This window comes from Zingiber officinale, chromosome 6A (assembly GCF_018446385.1).
Source record: "Zingiber officinale cultivar Zhangliang chromosome 6A, Zo_v1.1, whole genome shotgun sequence".
Classification (NCBI taxonomy): domain Eukaryota; kingdom Viridiplantae; phylum Streptophyta; class Magnoliopsida; order Zingiberales; family Zingiberaceae; genus Zingiber; species Zingiber officinale.
In genome coordinates this window covers 125138669-125152301 of record NC_055997.1, presented here as the reverse complement: position 1 = coordinate 125152301, position 13633 = coordinate 125138669, and the positions used below count along the sequence as shown (strand labels likewise).

Genomic DNA, 13633 nt, shown 5'->3' with positions numbered 1-13633 from the left:
AGCGCTACAGAGCAACTGCCATACACACCCTGGGTGCTGTGCCACTACCCATGCAGTGGTCACGTTGTGTGCAGGCCCGTGTAGCCGGCCGACGAGCTCAACAATAATGGAGTCGTCAATCGCCCAGCATGCAATCATGCAGGATGGTGCATGATGCTACAGTATGTCATACCTGAAAATAGCCTCCTCCATATATGTGTGTTCCCAAAAGGTAAACGCATATATATAACCATGATATAAACAGCATAAACCCAAAGACATCACATATAACAATGATGTAAGTATCATGAATCCAAGAGCATGTATCACACATGTAAAGCAACTAATCCAGTAGAGTAGAGCACTATAGATATGCATCTCTATGAACATATATATACATGGCAAGAGGTAAATATCCAATCCTGAAGTAAAGCAACTAACAGATGAAGCATGTGATAGGTATCAACTAGCTAAGACCAGGGAAGAAATAAATCTACCACCTATCACTAGTAACTATATATAAACTATACATATCATAAGACAGTATCAAAAGATAAGTCAAAGGGTACCTGCCTCAAATAGAAGGTACAATCCAAATCCGAAGTCGAGACGCCTATCTCGAATCAGAGTCCTGTGTCAAACAATATATATATATATTTTACTTAGCTAAATCCAAATGAATAGCTAAATAAAATCTCCAAAACTAAATTAGGGCAAAACCCTAATTCACCATTTAGATTAGAAATCTAAACTTAGATTAAATCCAATAGTTGACTAGGGTTAATTGTCTTAACCCTAATCATTCCATTAGTTTAATCTAAGCAACCAAATCTAATCACAATCAACCACTACTTACAACCTCTAGTAATCATGTAATCCAAATCATACCTAAATCTACACATAACCAACTAAATATAACCCTAATTCGTATCATTAAAACAAGGTAACAATTGACCTCCAAAAACTTACCCAAATCCAAGGTGATCACTAGTAGATCACCACCCAAGATGTTGCTGTCAGTTAGGGTAGTTGCTGTTGGAACCCAAGAAAGTTCACAGCACTCAACCTTGCTGAAATCTTGAGCACACCTCACTGATCAGAACCTATTGGGATTCTTCTCCACTTCAACCGAGACCTCAATCACAGTGAAGAAGAGAAAGTCCAAGTACTGATCAAGGGATTTACAGCAAACAATTGAATTTGACATCAAGATCACAACAAAGAAAAGAGAATAAGAATCAACACTGCATTACCTCGATCGGTTGCCTCCAGAAAGTGTCACCTAATCCAATCCATAATGCAATGTATTGAATCTACTGACCCTCAACTAGCCAGCGTCTGCCAAGACCTAGCTCCGGCAGAGGAATCCAAGATCCACTCAAACGATCCATGACCTGACCTAGGATCGCCGACGATCAAAGAGGAAAAGCAAGAATCGAGGATGAAACTCGAAGCTAGGGCACAAATCAAAGAAATAGAAGGAATAAGGTTCGGATTGCTTACCCATTGAAGCCCTAACTCCCTCTCTACACCGGCGATCGGTGGATCTGGCTTGATCCAATGGCATCGATCGGGGAAACGCAGACCGTGCTAGGGCACAGATCAGTGAACATCCAGAGAAGAAGAAATCGGAGCTAGCCTCGGAGCCCTAATTGCCTCTTCATTCCGGCGATCATCTCCCTTGGTGTCGGCGTTGGGGAAGGGTGGAGAAGAGGAGATCAAGATGATCCGGCCCCCTTCTTCGATCTCTGGCAAGCTCCGGCGACGAGGCCTCAGTCGACGTCGACGATTGCCGGAAGTCCACTGGGTTCGGTTCGTCCGCGAGAGAGAACAGAGGAAGGGTCGGGGAAGAGGAGTGGATCGGCGATTTGGGGGAGAAAAGGAAACGAATTTGAATTTATAAATAAAACATTTCCTTAGTTAAATGGGTATCCCAAACAAGCTTTATCCGTGTCCAGAATTTGATCCCCTCAAAATCCGTCGTACGAACTCCGAAAAATTCCCAGAAAATTTCTAAAAATTCTGGAAAAATTCTATAAGGCTATTTCTGAAATAACCCTATTTATTCAATTTTCCGAGATCTCACAAGAAGGTTGCTCGAGAAGGTCGGAAAATGAGTTCGGGTGAGCCCTATTCCGAATGGCCGGAATCACCCAAGTTAGCGAAGCCGAAAAAGAAGACCCAGACCCAAGCGAGCAGAACTAGAGCAAGAGCTCGGATAAAAAAGTCAACAAAATGTTGACTCGCGGTTCGGGCGCCAGGACCTGGTCTGGGCGCTCGAATCACAGGGGCTCCCCCTGAGCGCCTCGCCTAGCTGGGGCTCTGTCGACCCGGTCTGGGCGCCCGGAACCCTTCCGGTGCCCAGACCAGAAATATTATCGAAACATGAAGTGGAGCGATCCGTTGCGATGGGGATAAAATTCTATCCACGTCCAGGTGCCTGAAACCCTTTCAGGTGTCCCAATCAGGGCTATAAATACAACCCTGATCTCAATAGCTAGAAAGCATCACTTGTAATCATTTGCTTTATCTATTCTACTACCATGTGAGTTGTCAACGCTGTAAGAGGCTTCTTCGCCTGAAAGAGACTTTAGTCGACTTTTTCAATGTCTTGGATTAACAATCTTCTGATTGCAAACCAACTAAATTCTTCCGTGTCTCTTCTTTCTTTCTAATTAGTTTGTTAATTCTTTTTATACAAGTGTTAGTTTTAATCAAGTTATAAGTCGAAAAGGTATTAATTTTTTTTTGCAGGGCAATTCACCCTCTATTACCGGCCTCCAAAGGACCAACATTGTGTCCTTATTGCTGGTCGAACGTGGCTTTTAAGGAATGTTGAGGGTGCCTCCTCTAATGACTTACCTCCACTTATTAGTCCCAGACATCCTTGATGTCAGGTGTCTTGATCCACCAGGACTTCCCATGTCTCAACCAATCTGAACTTTAGCCAGTTATTAACCCAACTAAACTTTCTCCTACTATATCTCAACCAATTTGGACTTTGTATTAACTATCAATTTAGATGGATTTCACCTTGGTGTTTCGATCCTCTAGACCTATCAAGTCTGTATCCTGCACACTTAGTAAAGTATTAAATAAATATGATATCTAATTTTAACCATTTGTTATTCATCAAATCTAAGTTTGATCATTGGTGCTAACTGCACCAACAGTTACAAGGGAAGTTGCATGGTAGTTGTCCCAACCACCATTGTCATATGTTCAAAACCAACTCAACTTACAAAACCATTCTGTCCACATGTCTTGGCTGCATTGACACCATGCTAAGTGGCAGCCCAAACACCTTGTGCTTTGCCCCATCATTATGCTACATTGGCTCATACCAAGTGTCAGCATGAAGAACTTGTGTTTTGCCCCAAGGTTCTTCTGCATTAGTTCACGCCAAGTGTTAGTCTGCACGCCTTGTGCTTGACCACAGTTATGCATCTTTAGCACCATATCAAAGTCAGTCTGCACGCCCAGTGTTCGGCTCATGACTCCGCTTCTTTGGCACCGTACCAAAGTTTGTATGCTCACATTGTGCTTGACCCATTGCTCCACTACTTTGGAACTACACCAAAATCTTGTATGCATGCTCTGTGCATGGCCCAAGTCTTGCTCCATGAACTTGGGCTAAACAACCATTGCTGCTCCATCCGTTGTGCGATTTTGCACATCGTATGCCATGGCTCACTTTTTCTGCAAGACTTGCTTAGCTAAATGCTTGAACTTGTTGGTGCAATTTTCCTAGGTTAAGGTTGATCAATTTTACTAAGCTTGAGTTGGCTAAAGTTTGAGTCTTGGTATTTGAGTTTTAATGTTTGACAATATATGAAGATTGCATCTGCAATTATCTGTTTAGAGAGATTATTGGTGTAATTATCCTCTGATCAAGGTTTGACCAGTTTGATATGAAGAGAGTAAAGTAGGTCAAGGTTGACCAGATATTTGGCTGGAAAGTCCTAACTGGAGGTTAGGCAAGGGCAAGACCAACGGAAAGATTGGCAGAAGAAGAAAATCCAAGTGGTCGATGTTGACCGAACACTTAGTGTGAAAAGCCTTAGTGAGTGAAGTTAGGCAGATTGAAAATCCTGGTGAGTGAAGCCAGGTGAAAAACCCTAGTAAGTGAAGTTAGGTGGATGGAAATCCTAATGAGTGAAACTATCTAATGAAAAGTCCTGGTGAGTAAAGTCAGGTGAAAAGTTCTAATGAGTGAAGCTAGTGTTGGGATATATCCGATGTGAGTGTGTGCTAAAACATATTTCGTAAACATGCGTAGTGAAAAATAAAATAATAATTTACAATTATTATATCACATACACCACACACATACAAGGATACAACGTGTCAAAGATGATTGCATAATTAAAATTTTATGAGAAAAAAAATTACACTAGGTATACCTAGACCTGACCACGGTTCGGAACCGACGGTTCGACGGTTCGGAACCGCCGGTTCGACGGTTCCAGGCAGGTCGACCCTTAACCTTAACCGCCCAAGACGGTTACGGTTCACGGTTCAGAACCGCCGGTTCACGGTTCGGTTCACGGTTCGTCACGGTTCAAGATTAATATGTTAATAAAAATTAAAAATTAAAAATTAAACATTAAACATTAAAAATTAGAAATTAAAATTTATTAAAAAAAGGGCTTGCACTTATTTAAGTTGCCTACGTATCCCTTTAGAGGAATCAAAGCCCACGTAGTTCTTTTACATTTTTATCCTTTTACATTTTCATTCACTTCCATTTCCTGTTCCTGTCGTATTTGTTCCTTCAGTATCAAAATCTTCGAATTCGTCATCTGAAAGTTGCATTCCTTGGATTCTTTTCTCCTCTCTGGTCCAATCGTCCAATAATGCTTGGGCTTCCAATGAGTCGAGACAAAGTTGATCGTCGTTCATCTAATATGTTGCCGCAGACACTGAACTTGACACTCGACAAGCTAAAATTTCTTTTGCAATCACGGAGAGAACGGAAAGCTTTGAGCCTTCGTGACCACCACTTTAAGATATCAAGTTTTCGCTATCCGCTTCATTAAAATCAAAAGAAGTCGTAAAATACTCAAGTTCCCTGTGGAACTTGAGGATCCCCGGACGCTTTGTCCGTTCTTTTAATAAGAGTTGTGCTTTTGTAAGTTTTAAATTACTACTAGTAGTTTGTTGAATTTCAGAAATATTAATTTGTGTTCCATATTTTGCATAATATTGATTATAAATATCATATAAATAAATTCTAACATTATATATAATATTAGTTGGATCGGGAGAAGAAGAATCTTTAATTGGAATTAAAGCATCATAATATAAAGTTAACATTTCTTGTAAAACTTCTAATTTAAATCTAGGATCTAAAGCAAATGCAATTAAATAAATTTCAGGAATTAAATAAAAATATTTTTCCCATTTAGTTTTCATATCTAAGATGCAAGGAGATAAAGATTCATTATTAATATGTTCATTTAAAACTAATACTATATTAGAAAAATTTTCTAAAACTAATTGAGCAAGGATAATAAACACCGGAAAGTTGTTCGGTTGCATCATTAAATACTTTTAAAATTTCACAAATACTACTACAAATATTCCATTGTTGTGAAAATAAATATATATTAGCATTAGTGTTTTGTGCAAAAATGAACATAATAATTCTTTATATTGAAATGAATCTTGTGATAATTGGTATGTTGAATTCCAACGTGTTGGTACATCACGTGGAAATTTTTAGGTCTCATTCCATTAATTTTACAAAACCTACCCCATTGTTTCATTATAGATGGATAAGACCATAAATAAGAAATTGCAATTCTAATTGGTTTAATATAACTTTCTAAAATTTTAAACCATCTTGAACACATAAATTTAAAACATGGCATACACAACGAATATGAAAAAATAAACCTCCAATAATAGGTTGACAAACAAATTTTAGATCATCTATACAAGCGGTATTAGAACTAGCATTATCTAATGATATTGAAAATATTTTATGAGTTAAACCATATTCTTCTAAAATTAAACATAATAATTGTGCGATATTATGAGCATTATGTGATTCATCAAAACTCTATAAGCTAATAATCTTTTTTGGAGATTCCAAGAGTTATCGATCCAATGGCAAGTCACACCCATATACGAATGTGTTTGCCAATGATCACTCCAAATATCGGAACATAAAGAAACTTTATTATCTAATTTACTAAATTCATCAATTAAATTCTTTTTTCCTTGTTTTACTAATTTTTTAATTGTACGAGTAAGTGTAGTCCTAGGAACACGTTTAGCACATGGATTAAGAGATTCTTTACAAAAATCTTCAAATGTGCATTTAGATCCAAAACTAAAAGAAAGATGTTCTACGGAAACAAATTTAGCTAATGATTCTCTTAATTTATTATCCGAATATAAAAATAAACCGGAATCGGTACTACCGCTAGTTGAAGAAAATCTTGATAATTGTGTTTGAGAACGGTCGAGTCCATATTCCGTCGGGTGCTTCGTTTCTACATGTCGTTTCAACGACCCATAGCCGCCGCCGGCTTGGAATTTGTAGGAAGCATTGCAGTGCTTACATTTTGCACGCATTTCTCCCGACGGAAGAGTGACCTTCTCAAAATGTTTAGTAAAATAGAAGATTTTAGAGGAGGAAGTTCCCGAACCTTAGAAGTAATTGCATCGGTACTTCCTTGTGTGTCGGGTGTCGGATTCGGAAGATGCTCGATCTCATCATCGGTGGATTGAATGTTGGGGTCCTCCTCCCGCGGATTCATTATTTGCTTTCCCTTCCGAGCTCGAGATGATGCACCTCCGCGGCCTCCTTCCATTGTAATTGAAAACGAAAGCGTGTAGAGATTAGAGAATACGAAAATGAGATTAAGAGTAGAGAAGATGTGTGTGAAAAATGATGAAATAAGCTCTCTATTTATAGAGTTTTGATAGTAATGGACACTAAATCATAGTCATTGATCAAAAAACGGTCAAATGATCCTAACCGTTGAAAAAAATACCTAAAAACCCTCCCAACGGACCGACGGTTCCAACGGCTATGAACCGCCGTTAACCGGCGGTTCAAGCCGTTAAAAAAAATTCTGCGGCTGAACCGCCGGTTCAACCCGCCGGTTAACCGGCGGTTCGCCAGTTTTACATCCAATGAACCGGAACCGGCCCGGCAACTTGCCGGGCCGGTTCCGGTTCGACCCGGCGAACCGGGTCAACGGGCAACCGGCCCGTTGACCCGGTTACGGGCCCGGGCCGGGTCCGGGCCAGACCCGGCCCGGGGTCGGGTCTAGGTATACCTTACGAATGACCTGTAACAAGAAGTACATCAACCGTAGCGATGTTATCGAACCTTGCCTCTATTCGTATCCATACCGAGCTTCTCAAGACAACTCCTTGAGTATAAGCCTCTCATTCGGAAGTTACTAACCATGATCGAAGAAGAGGGATCAAGAGGAAGAAGAAGAGAAGCACACAAGGTAGAGTTTTTCTCCCTTGTGGTGGTCACGACAACAAGAGGGAGAACCCTCTTGTTGGCAGTGGGAGAGAGAGGAGAGGGAGAGGAGGATTAAGTTTCCAAAAGCTAATCAACCAAATAATGAAATTTGTATCTAATTCTCTTCTAATTACATCTATATATAATCCTCTTTAACGAGTTGGATTAGAAAGTTCAAATCTAACCCATTATCCCTTAACAAAAAATTAGCCCATTAACCCCTTGATTTAGTTCACAACTAAATCAAGTTGGTTCATGACTAATTAATGATTAAACCAAATATGGTCCAACTCTACCATAAGAGATATAGCTCATTCGTGCTTTCATTATGACAAATATTTCCACATTTGTCTTATGTATGGTTCAACCATACATTTATCTCTTGATCTAAAAATCTTATTTTTTAACTTGTTTTACGTCTTTTAAAGACTCATTAGTGTGTGTGACCCAATAAGTTCCCAATTTATCTTGGTTGTCTATAATTAATTACTTAATTTTAGAACGATCATGAGCGACACCTACTAGTACATCGCGATCCTCAATTAGCCGAAAAATCATAGTTGATTTTAGAATTAATTCTAAACCCTTCAACAGCTACAGTGAGTCGTGTCTTGTTCCTTTCACTCGTCTTATACCCACTTGGTTCAAGACATGATCTATGTGTTTGTCCCCACTAAACTGACTATGTCACACCTAGCCCAAGTAAAACTTTCTCGTTCTATAAATTCAAATTATTTGTACATGTGTCTAAGAGTCTCACACTCTTAACATGTGTTTGTCTCCTCTCAAGGGGCGGTGAATCCTCTGTGGACTATCTAAACATCTTCAGGTATTTCGACTTATATCCAATAATCCTAGGTCCATACCTCAATGAGGTGCTTGTTTAAGATGTCAAAGTATAAGTCTCCATGACCAAGATGACTTGTATACCTCAAGTCAAAGGAAATTTATAATCGAGCTGCAGTAAGAGCTTCACAGGCATATTCATATATATAGATAATCATATGAAGTCTTACAGCGAGTCACTCCAATGAACTAGTTATCATAACTAGCATCCACGTTTAACTCTCGACATCCCAATGTCTCCAGCCAATGAGAAACAACTGCTTGACGAACCAAAGAGTATAACCTGTGCTAGTCTTACAGAATTGATGATGTCCGAATGCATCAATTCGATGACTAGGGAAATTCTAATATGTTCATAATTACACATGTAGAAATAATCACTAGTTGTGATCTAATCACAATTTCTCTTATGATATGAATTGTATTGCGGGCATTCAGTAAATGAGTTTAAGACAATCAAACATATAATATGAACTCATATAGTGAATCTATATTTAGTAAAAATCGTAAGACGATTATTTTAGGACATCCCTTAAAATCTAACAATCTCACTTGGCCTAATGTCAATTGCCACGGTGTCCTAAACCGTAAGCATGGACGTGACTCTCAAACTTATCTTGTGGTAGAGTCTTTATCAAAGGATCTGCTAAGTTCTTTCAGTGAGAATTTTCTCGAGCTATATTTCTTTTCTACTAATGATCTCCTTGATTAGATGATAGGACGAAGCATGTGTTTTGTTCCTTTACTTGCGCAATGACTTCGGCGTTGTCGTAGTAAACAGGTAATGCTTCAACAGCGAATGGAACCACTCCAAGTCCAGTAACGAATTTCTTGATTCTAACTGCTTCCTTTGTTGCTTCAAAAGCTATAATGTATTCTTCCTCATAGGTAGAATCTGCAACAGTGTCTTGCTTGAAACTTTTTCAACTAACTGAGCCTCCATTTAATATGAATATGAATCCAGACTGGGACTTGGAATCATCCTTGTCCATCTAGAAACTTCCATTCGTATATCCATGTATGATCATATCACCATCTCCATAAATTAAGAACATGCCCTTACTTCTTCTTAAGTACTTAAAGAGCATTTTGACAGTCGTCCAGTGATCCATTCCTGGATCAAACCGGTATTTGCACGTAACACTCAGAGCATAAGATACATCAAGACTTGTACATAACATAGCATACATGATAGATCCTATTGCGATCGCATAAAGTATCTTATCCATGTAAATCCTCTCATCTTCTGTGCATGAGGACATAGACTTCGAAAGGTGAATTTCATACCTCAAAGGTATGAAACTTTCTTGGATTCATACATGCTAAATCGTTTTAGCACTTTGTCTATATATGTTGACTGTGAAAGACCAAGCAACCTTTTCGATCTATCTCTATAGATTTTCATCCTGAGGATATAAGTTGCTTCTCCCATGTCATGGAGAATATTTTGGACAACCAAACTGTAACTGACTGTAAAACTAGTACATCATTTCCTATGAGCAATATTTTATCAGCATATAATATTAGGAATATGACCACACTTCCACTAACCTTTTGATACACACAAGGTTTGTCTGTATTTTGTGAGAAATCAAATTCTTTGATCGCTTCATCAAAATGGATATTTCAACTCATAGATGCTTGCTTCAGTCCATAAATGGACCATTGAAACTTGCAATATTCTTGTTAACAGATGTGAAACCTTCAGGTTGTGTCGTATACACGTCCTTGAGCAGATTTTAATTAAGGAAAGTTATTTTCACATCCATTTGTCATATCTCATAATCATGATAAGCTGATATGGCCAAGAGTATCTGAATGCCTTGCCTTTGACGATAGTCTTTCACTACCAATCTTACCTTATAGGTAATTACATTATCATCCATGTTAGTTTTCTTCTTAAAAATCCACTTGTACCATATAGGTGTTATGCCCTTAGGAGGATCCACCAAATTCCAAACTTGATTTTCGTACATAGAATCCATTTCTGACTTCATGGTTGTAAGTTACTTGTCCTTTTCTGAACTATTCAGAGCCTCTTTATAATCAGTAGGTTCCTCATTCTCAATGAGTAACACATCATTTGATTCTCTTACAAGAGATCCATATCTCTCAGGAATATTGCGTGTCCTACCTAATCTACAAGGAGGTTGTGCTATAATTGGTTGTGGTTCTTGACTAGGCATCTCGTTAGTGTTTATTGGAGTCTCTTGAACTTCATCAAGTTCAACTATACTCCCACTTGCTTTCTATAAGAGAAATTTTTTCTCTAGGAGGGTAGCATGCCTTTAAACAAATACCTTTTGTTCCAAGGGGTGATGGAATTAGTAACCCCTAGTTTCCTTAAGGTATCTAATAAATAAACACTTATCAGACTTAGCGTCCAACTTATCTAATATAGTTCTCTTCACAAAAGCAGGACATCCTTATATCTTCAAATAAGATATGAGGAGTTTTTTACTAGTCCATACCTCATATGGAGTAGTTGAGATTGCCTTTGTTGGGACTATATTTAGCAAGTAAACAATTGTCATGAGTGCATAACCCCAAAATGTTTTGGAAAGATTTGCACGATCCATCATTAACCTAACCATGTCCAATAGGGTTTGGTTACGTCTTTTTGATACACCATTATGTTGTGATGTATAAGGTGGAATACAATTGCCCCTTAAATAATCTTGAAACTCTTGGCTTAAATACTTACCACCTCGATCGAATCGAAGTATCTTAATACTTTTACTAAGTTATTTCTCTATTTCATTTCTGAATTCTCTAACTTTTCAAAAGCTTTATACTTGTGTTTCATTAGATACACATACCCATGACAAGAGTGATCATCAAAGAAAGTAATGAAGTAGCTATAACCTCCTAATTCGTGAGTTGACATTGGTCCACATACATCGGTATGTATGAGCCCAAGTAACTCATCAGCTCATTCACCATTTCAAGAAAAAGGTAACTTTGTCATCTTGCCTTTTAAATATGAATAACATGTATCAAATGTATCTAATTCAGTTGATTTGAGAACTATAATTTTTTACAATTCGGACATATGTTTCTTGCTTATATGGCCAAGATGACAATGCCACGAGTAAGAAGTTAATTGATTATCTATTCAAGTGCATTTATTGCTCATTTTAACATTAAATACGTCACCAAATATATCTAATGTATAGATGCCATTACATAAAGTTCTAGTGTCATAAAGAACGTCATTTAAAATTATATAACAATAATTGTTACTAAAAGTCAAATGGAAACCTTTCTATCTAAGCAAGAAATAGAAACAATGTTCTTTATTAATGCGGGAATAAAATAATAATTATCTAATTCTAAGACAAGTCCACTAGGAAGCTGTAACAAGTATATTCCGATGGCGACTGCAGCAACCTTTGCTCCATTCCCAACTCGCAGACTTATTTCTCCCTTGACAAGTCTTTTGCTATTCCTTAGCCCTTGTATGTCATTACATATATATGAGTCATACCCAGTATCTAATATCCAAGTGTCTGAGGAAATAACATGATAATCAATAACGAAAATACCTGAAGAGGATGGGGCATCAGATGTCTTATTCTTCTTCATGGACTCAAGATAGATCTGGTAGTTTCTTTGCTAGTGTCCCATCTTGCCATAATGATAGCATGGGCCATTTTGTGTCGGTTCTACTATATTTGCCTTTTTTCGCTTCCCCTTAGTTTGATGTTTTCGTTTTCTCTTAAAACCTTTTTTGAAAAAGTCTACTAACATCACAGTTTTCTGTTCTCCTTTAATAGAAGTCTCTACAATCTTGAACATATTAATCATCTCGGGAATAGTTGATTCCAAATTGTTCATCTGATAGTCATCACAAATTGTGAGTGACTTTTCGATAAACTATATAGAATTAAGTTAATACTTGACTCATGATCCATTGTAAAATTGAGTGATGCTAAACGCTCTATGTAGCCGTTCATCTTTAGTACATATTATACTGCGGATGAACCCCCTGCATCTTTGAGCAAAAGAGAAGCTTAGAGACCTCAAACCTTTCGGATCTAGCTTGCTCATCAAATAGTTCAGTAAGATGATAGATATTATGATAAGTATCCAAATGCTTATGTTGTTTCTATAGTTCAGGAGTCATAACAACTACCATGATACAACTTGCAAGTACAAAATCATCCTTATGTTTCTGAAGGGCCAACAATTGGTCCGCAGTTGCATTGCATCAAGATTTATGAGAAGAGACTGATCAAGGACATAAGCTAGTTTCTCAACTTTGAGAACAATTCTCAAAATTTAAAACTAATCTAAGAAGTTCAGGGCAGTTAGTTTATTCGAGTCCACAATCGAACGCAGACTAATAGAAGTCATAATTAAATGATTAACCTAAAGATACAAAAATGAGAATGTATAAGAGACATGATATTATTTATGTAAACAATTTATATAAAAGTTTGATTATTTATCAAATTTAAATATCCTTATTTTTGAATTCGGGAGATGGTAGGTTTTCTTTAAGTGAGTTGATATCCACTACAGATAAGAATAACATTGACTTTGGCCAACAAGTCGTTCTTAGCTATAGCGATAGGTAACAAGTTTACCGATTGCATATCACTTATATGCAATTATCATATTACACTAGCAACTGATTGATCTTCGCATAAATATTAGTTTGTTAACACATTAACAAGTATATATCAAATGCATATCATCCAACTTCACCTCTATCCATATTGATCATGACTTTGACATAACAAATCAACGCTTCAAGTTTAAAACTGATATATTAATCATGAGATTATATCTTTATGGTTTAACATATTTAATTTCAAGTTTGAATTTGACTTTGGCTAATAACTCAAAACAAGAACTTAAACTCTAGTTCTTACCGTATTAACGAAATGTGTAGGTTTTAATATTAAGGGATTTGATCTCATCTATATCATGCAAATATTCTATCTACATGATATTACATGCATGACATAAATAATGACATGACACATTGTACGCATGACATAAATGATGACATGACATATAACACACATGCCATAACATGACACATCACACATATGGTAAAATCTAATCATATCACACGCATGACAAAATCTAATCATGTCTTAATTAATATATCTACATGACATAATATAGTATAAACATGACATAAATTTATATATGTTATAATTCTATTTTAAAAATAAAAATATATTATAAATCTAATTTTAATAAATCAAGATTTATCTAATCAAATTAGGAAATCAATTTCTATATTTAATTAACATATTTCATCTAAAATCTTTCTATGAATCTTTAATTATTTTAGAAATAAAATTT

General features: G+C 37.0%; 1 long non-coding RNA gene across 1 annotated transcript; it reads right to left on the bottom strand.

Moving 5' to 3' along the window:
* Window positions 1–1085: 1085 nt before the first annotated feature.
* Window positions 1086–1907, bottom strand: LOC121994384. Its single transcript, XR_006115701.1, has 3 exons — window positions 1483–1907; window positions 1233–1378; window positions 1086–1147 (listed from the first exon to the last, which is right to left on the bottom strand). It is a non-coding gene; the product is annotated as an uncharacterized LOC121994384 (long non-coding RNA).
* Between the last annotated feature and the right edge of the window lie 11726 nt (window positions 1908–13633).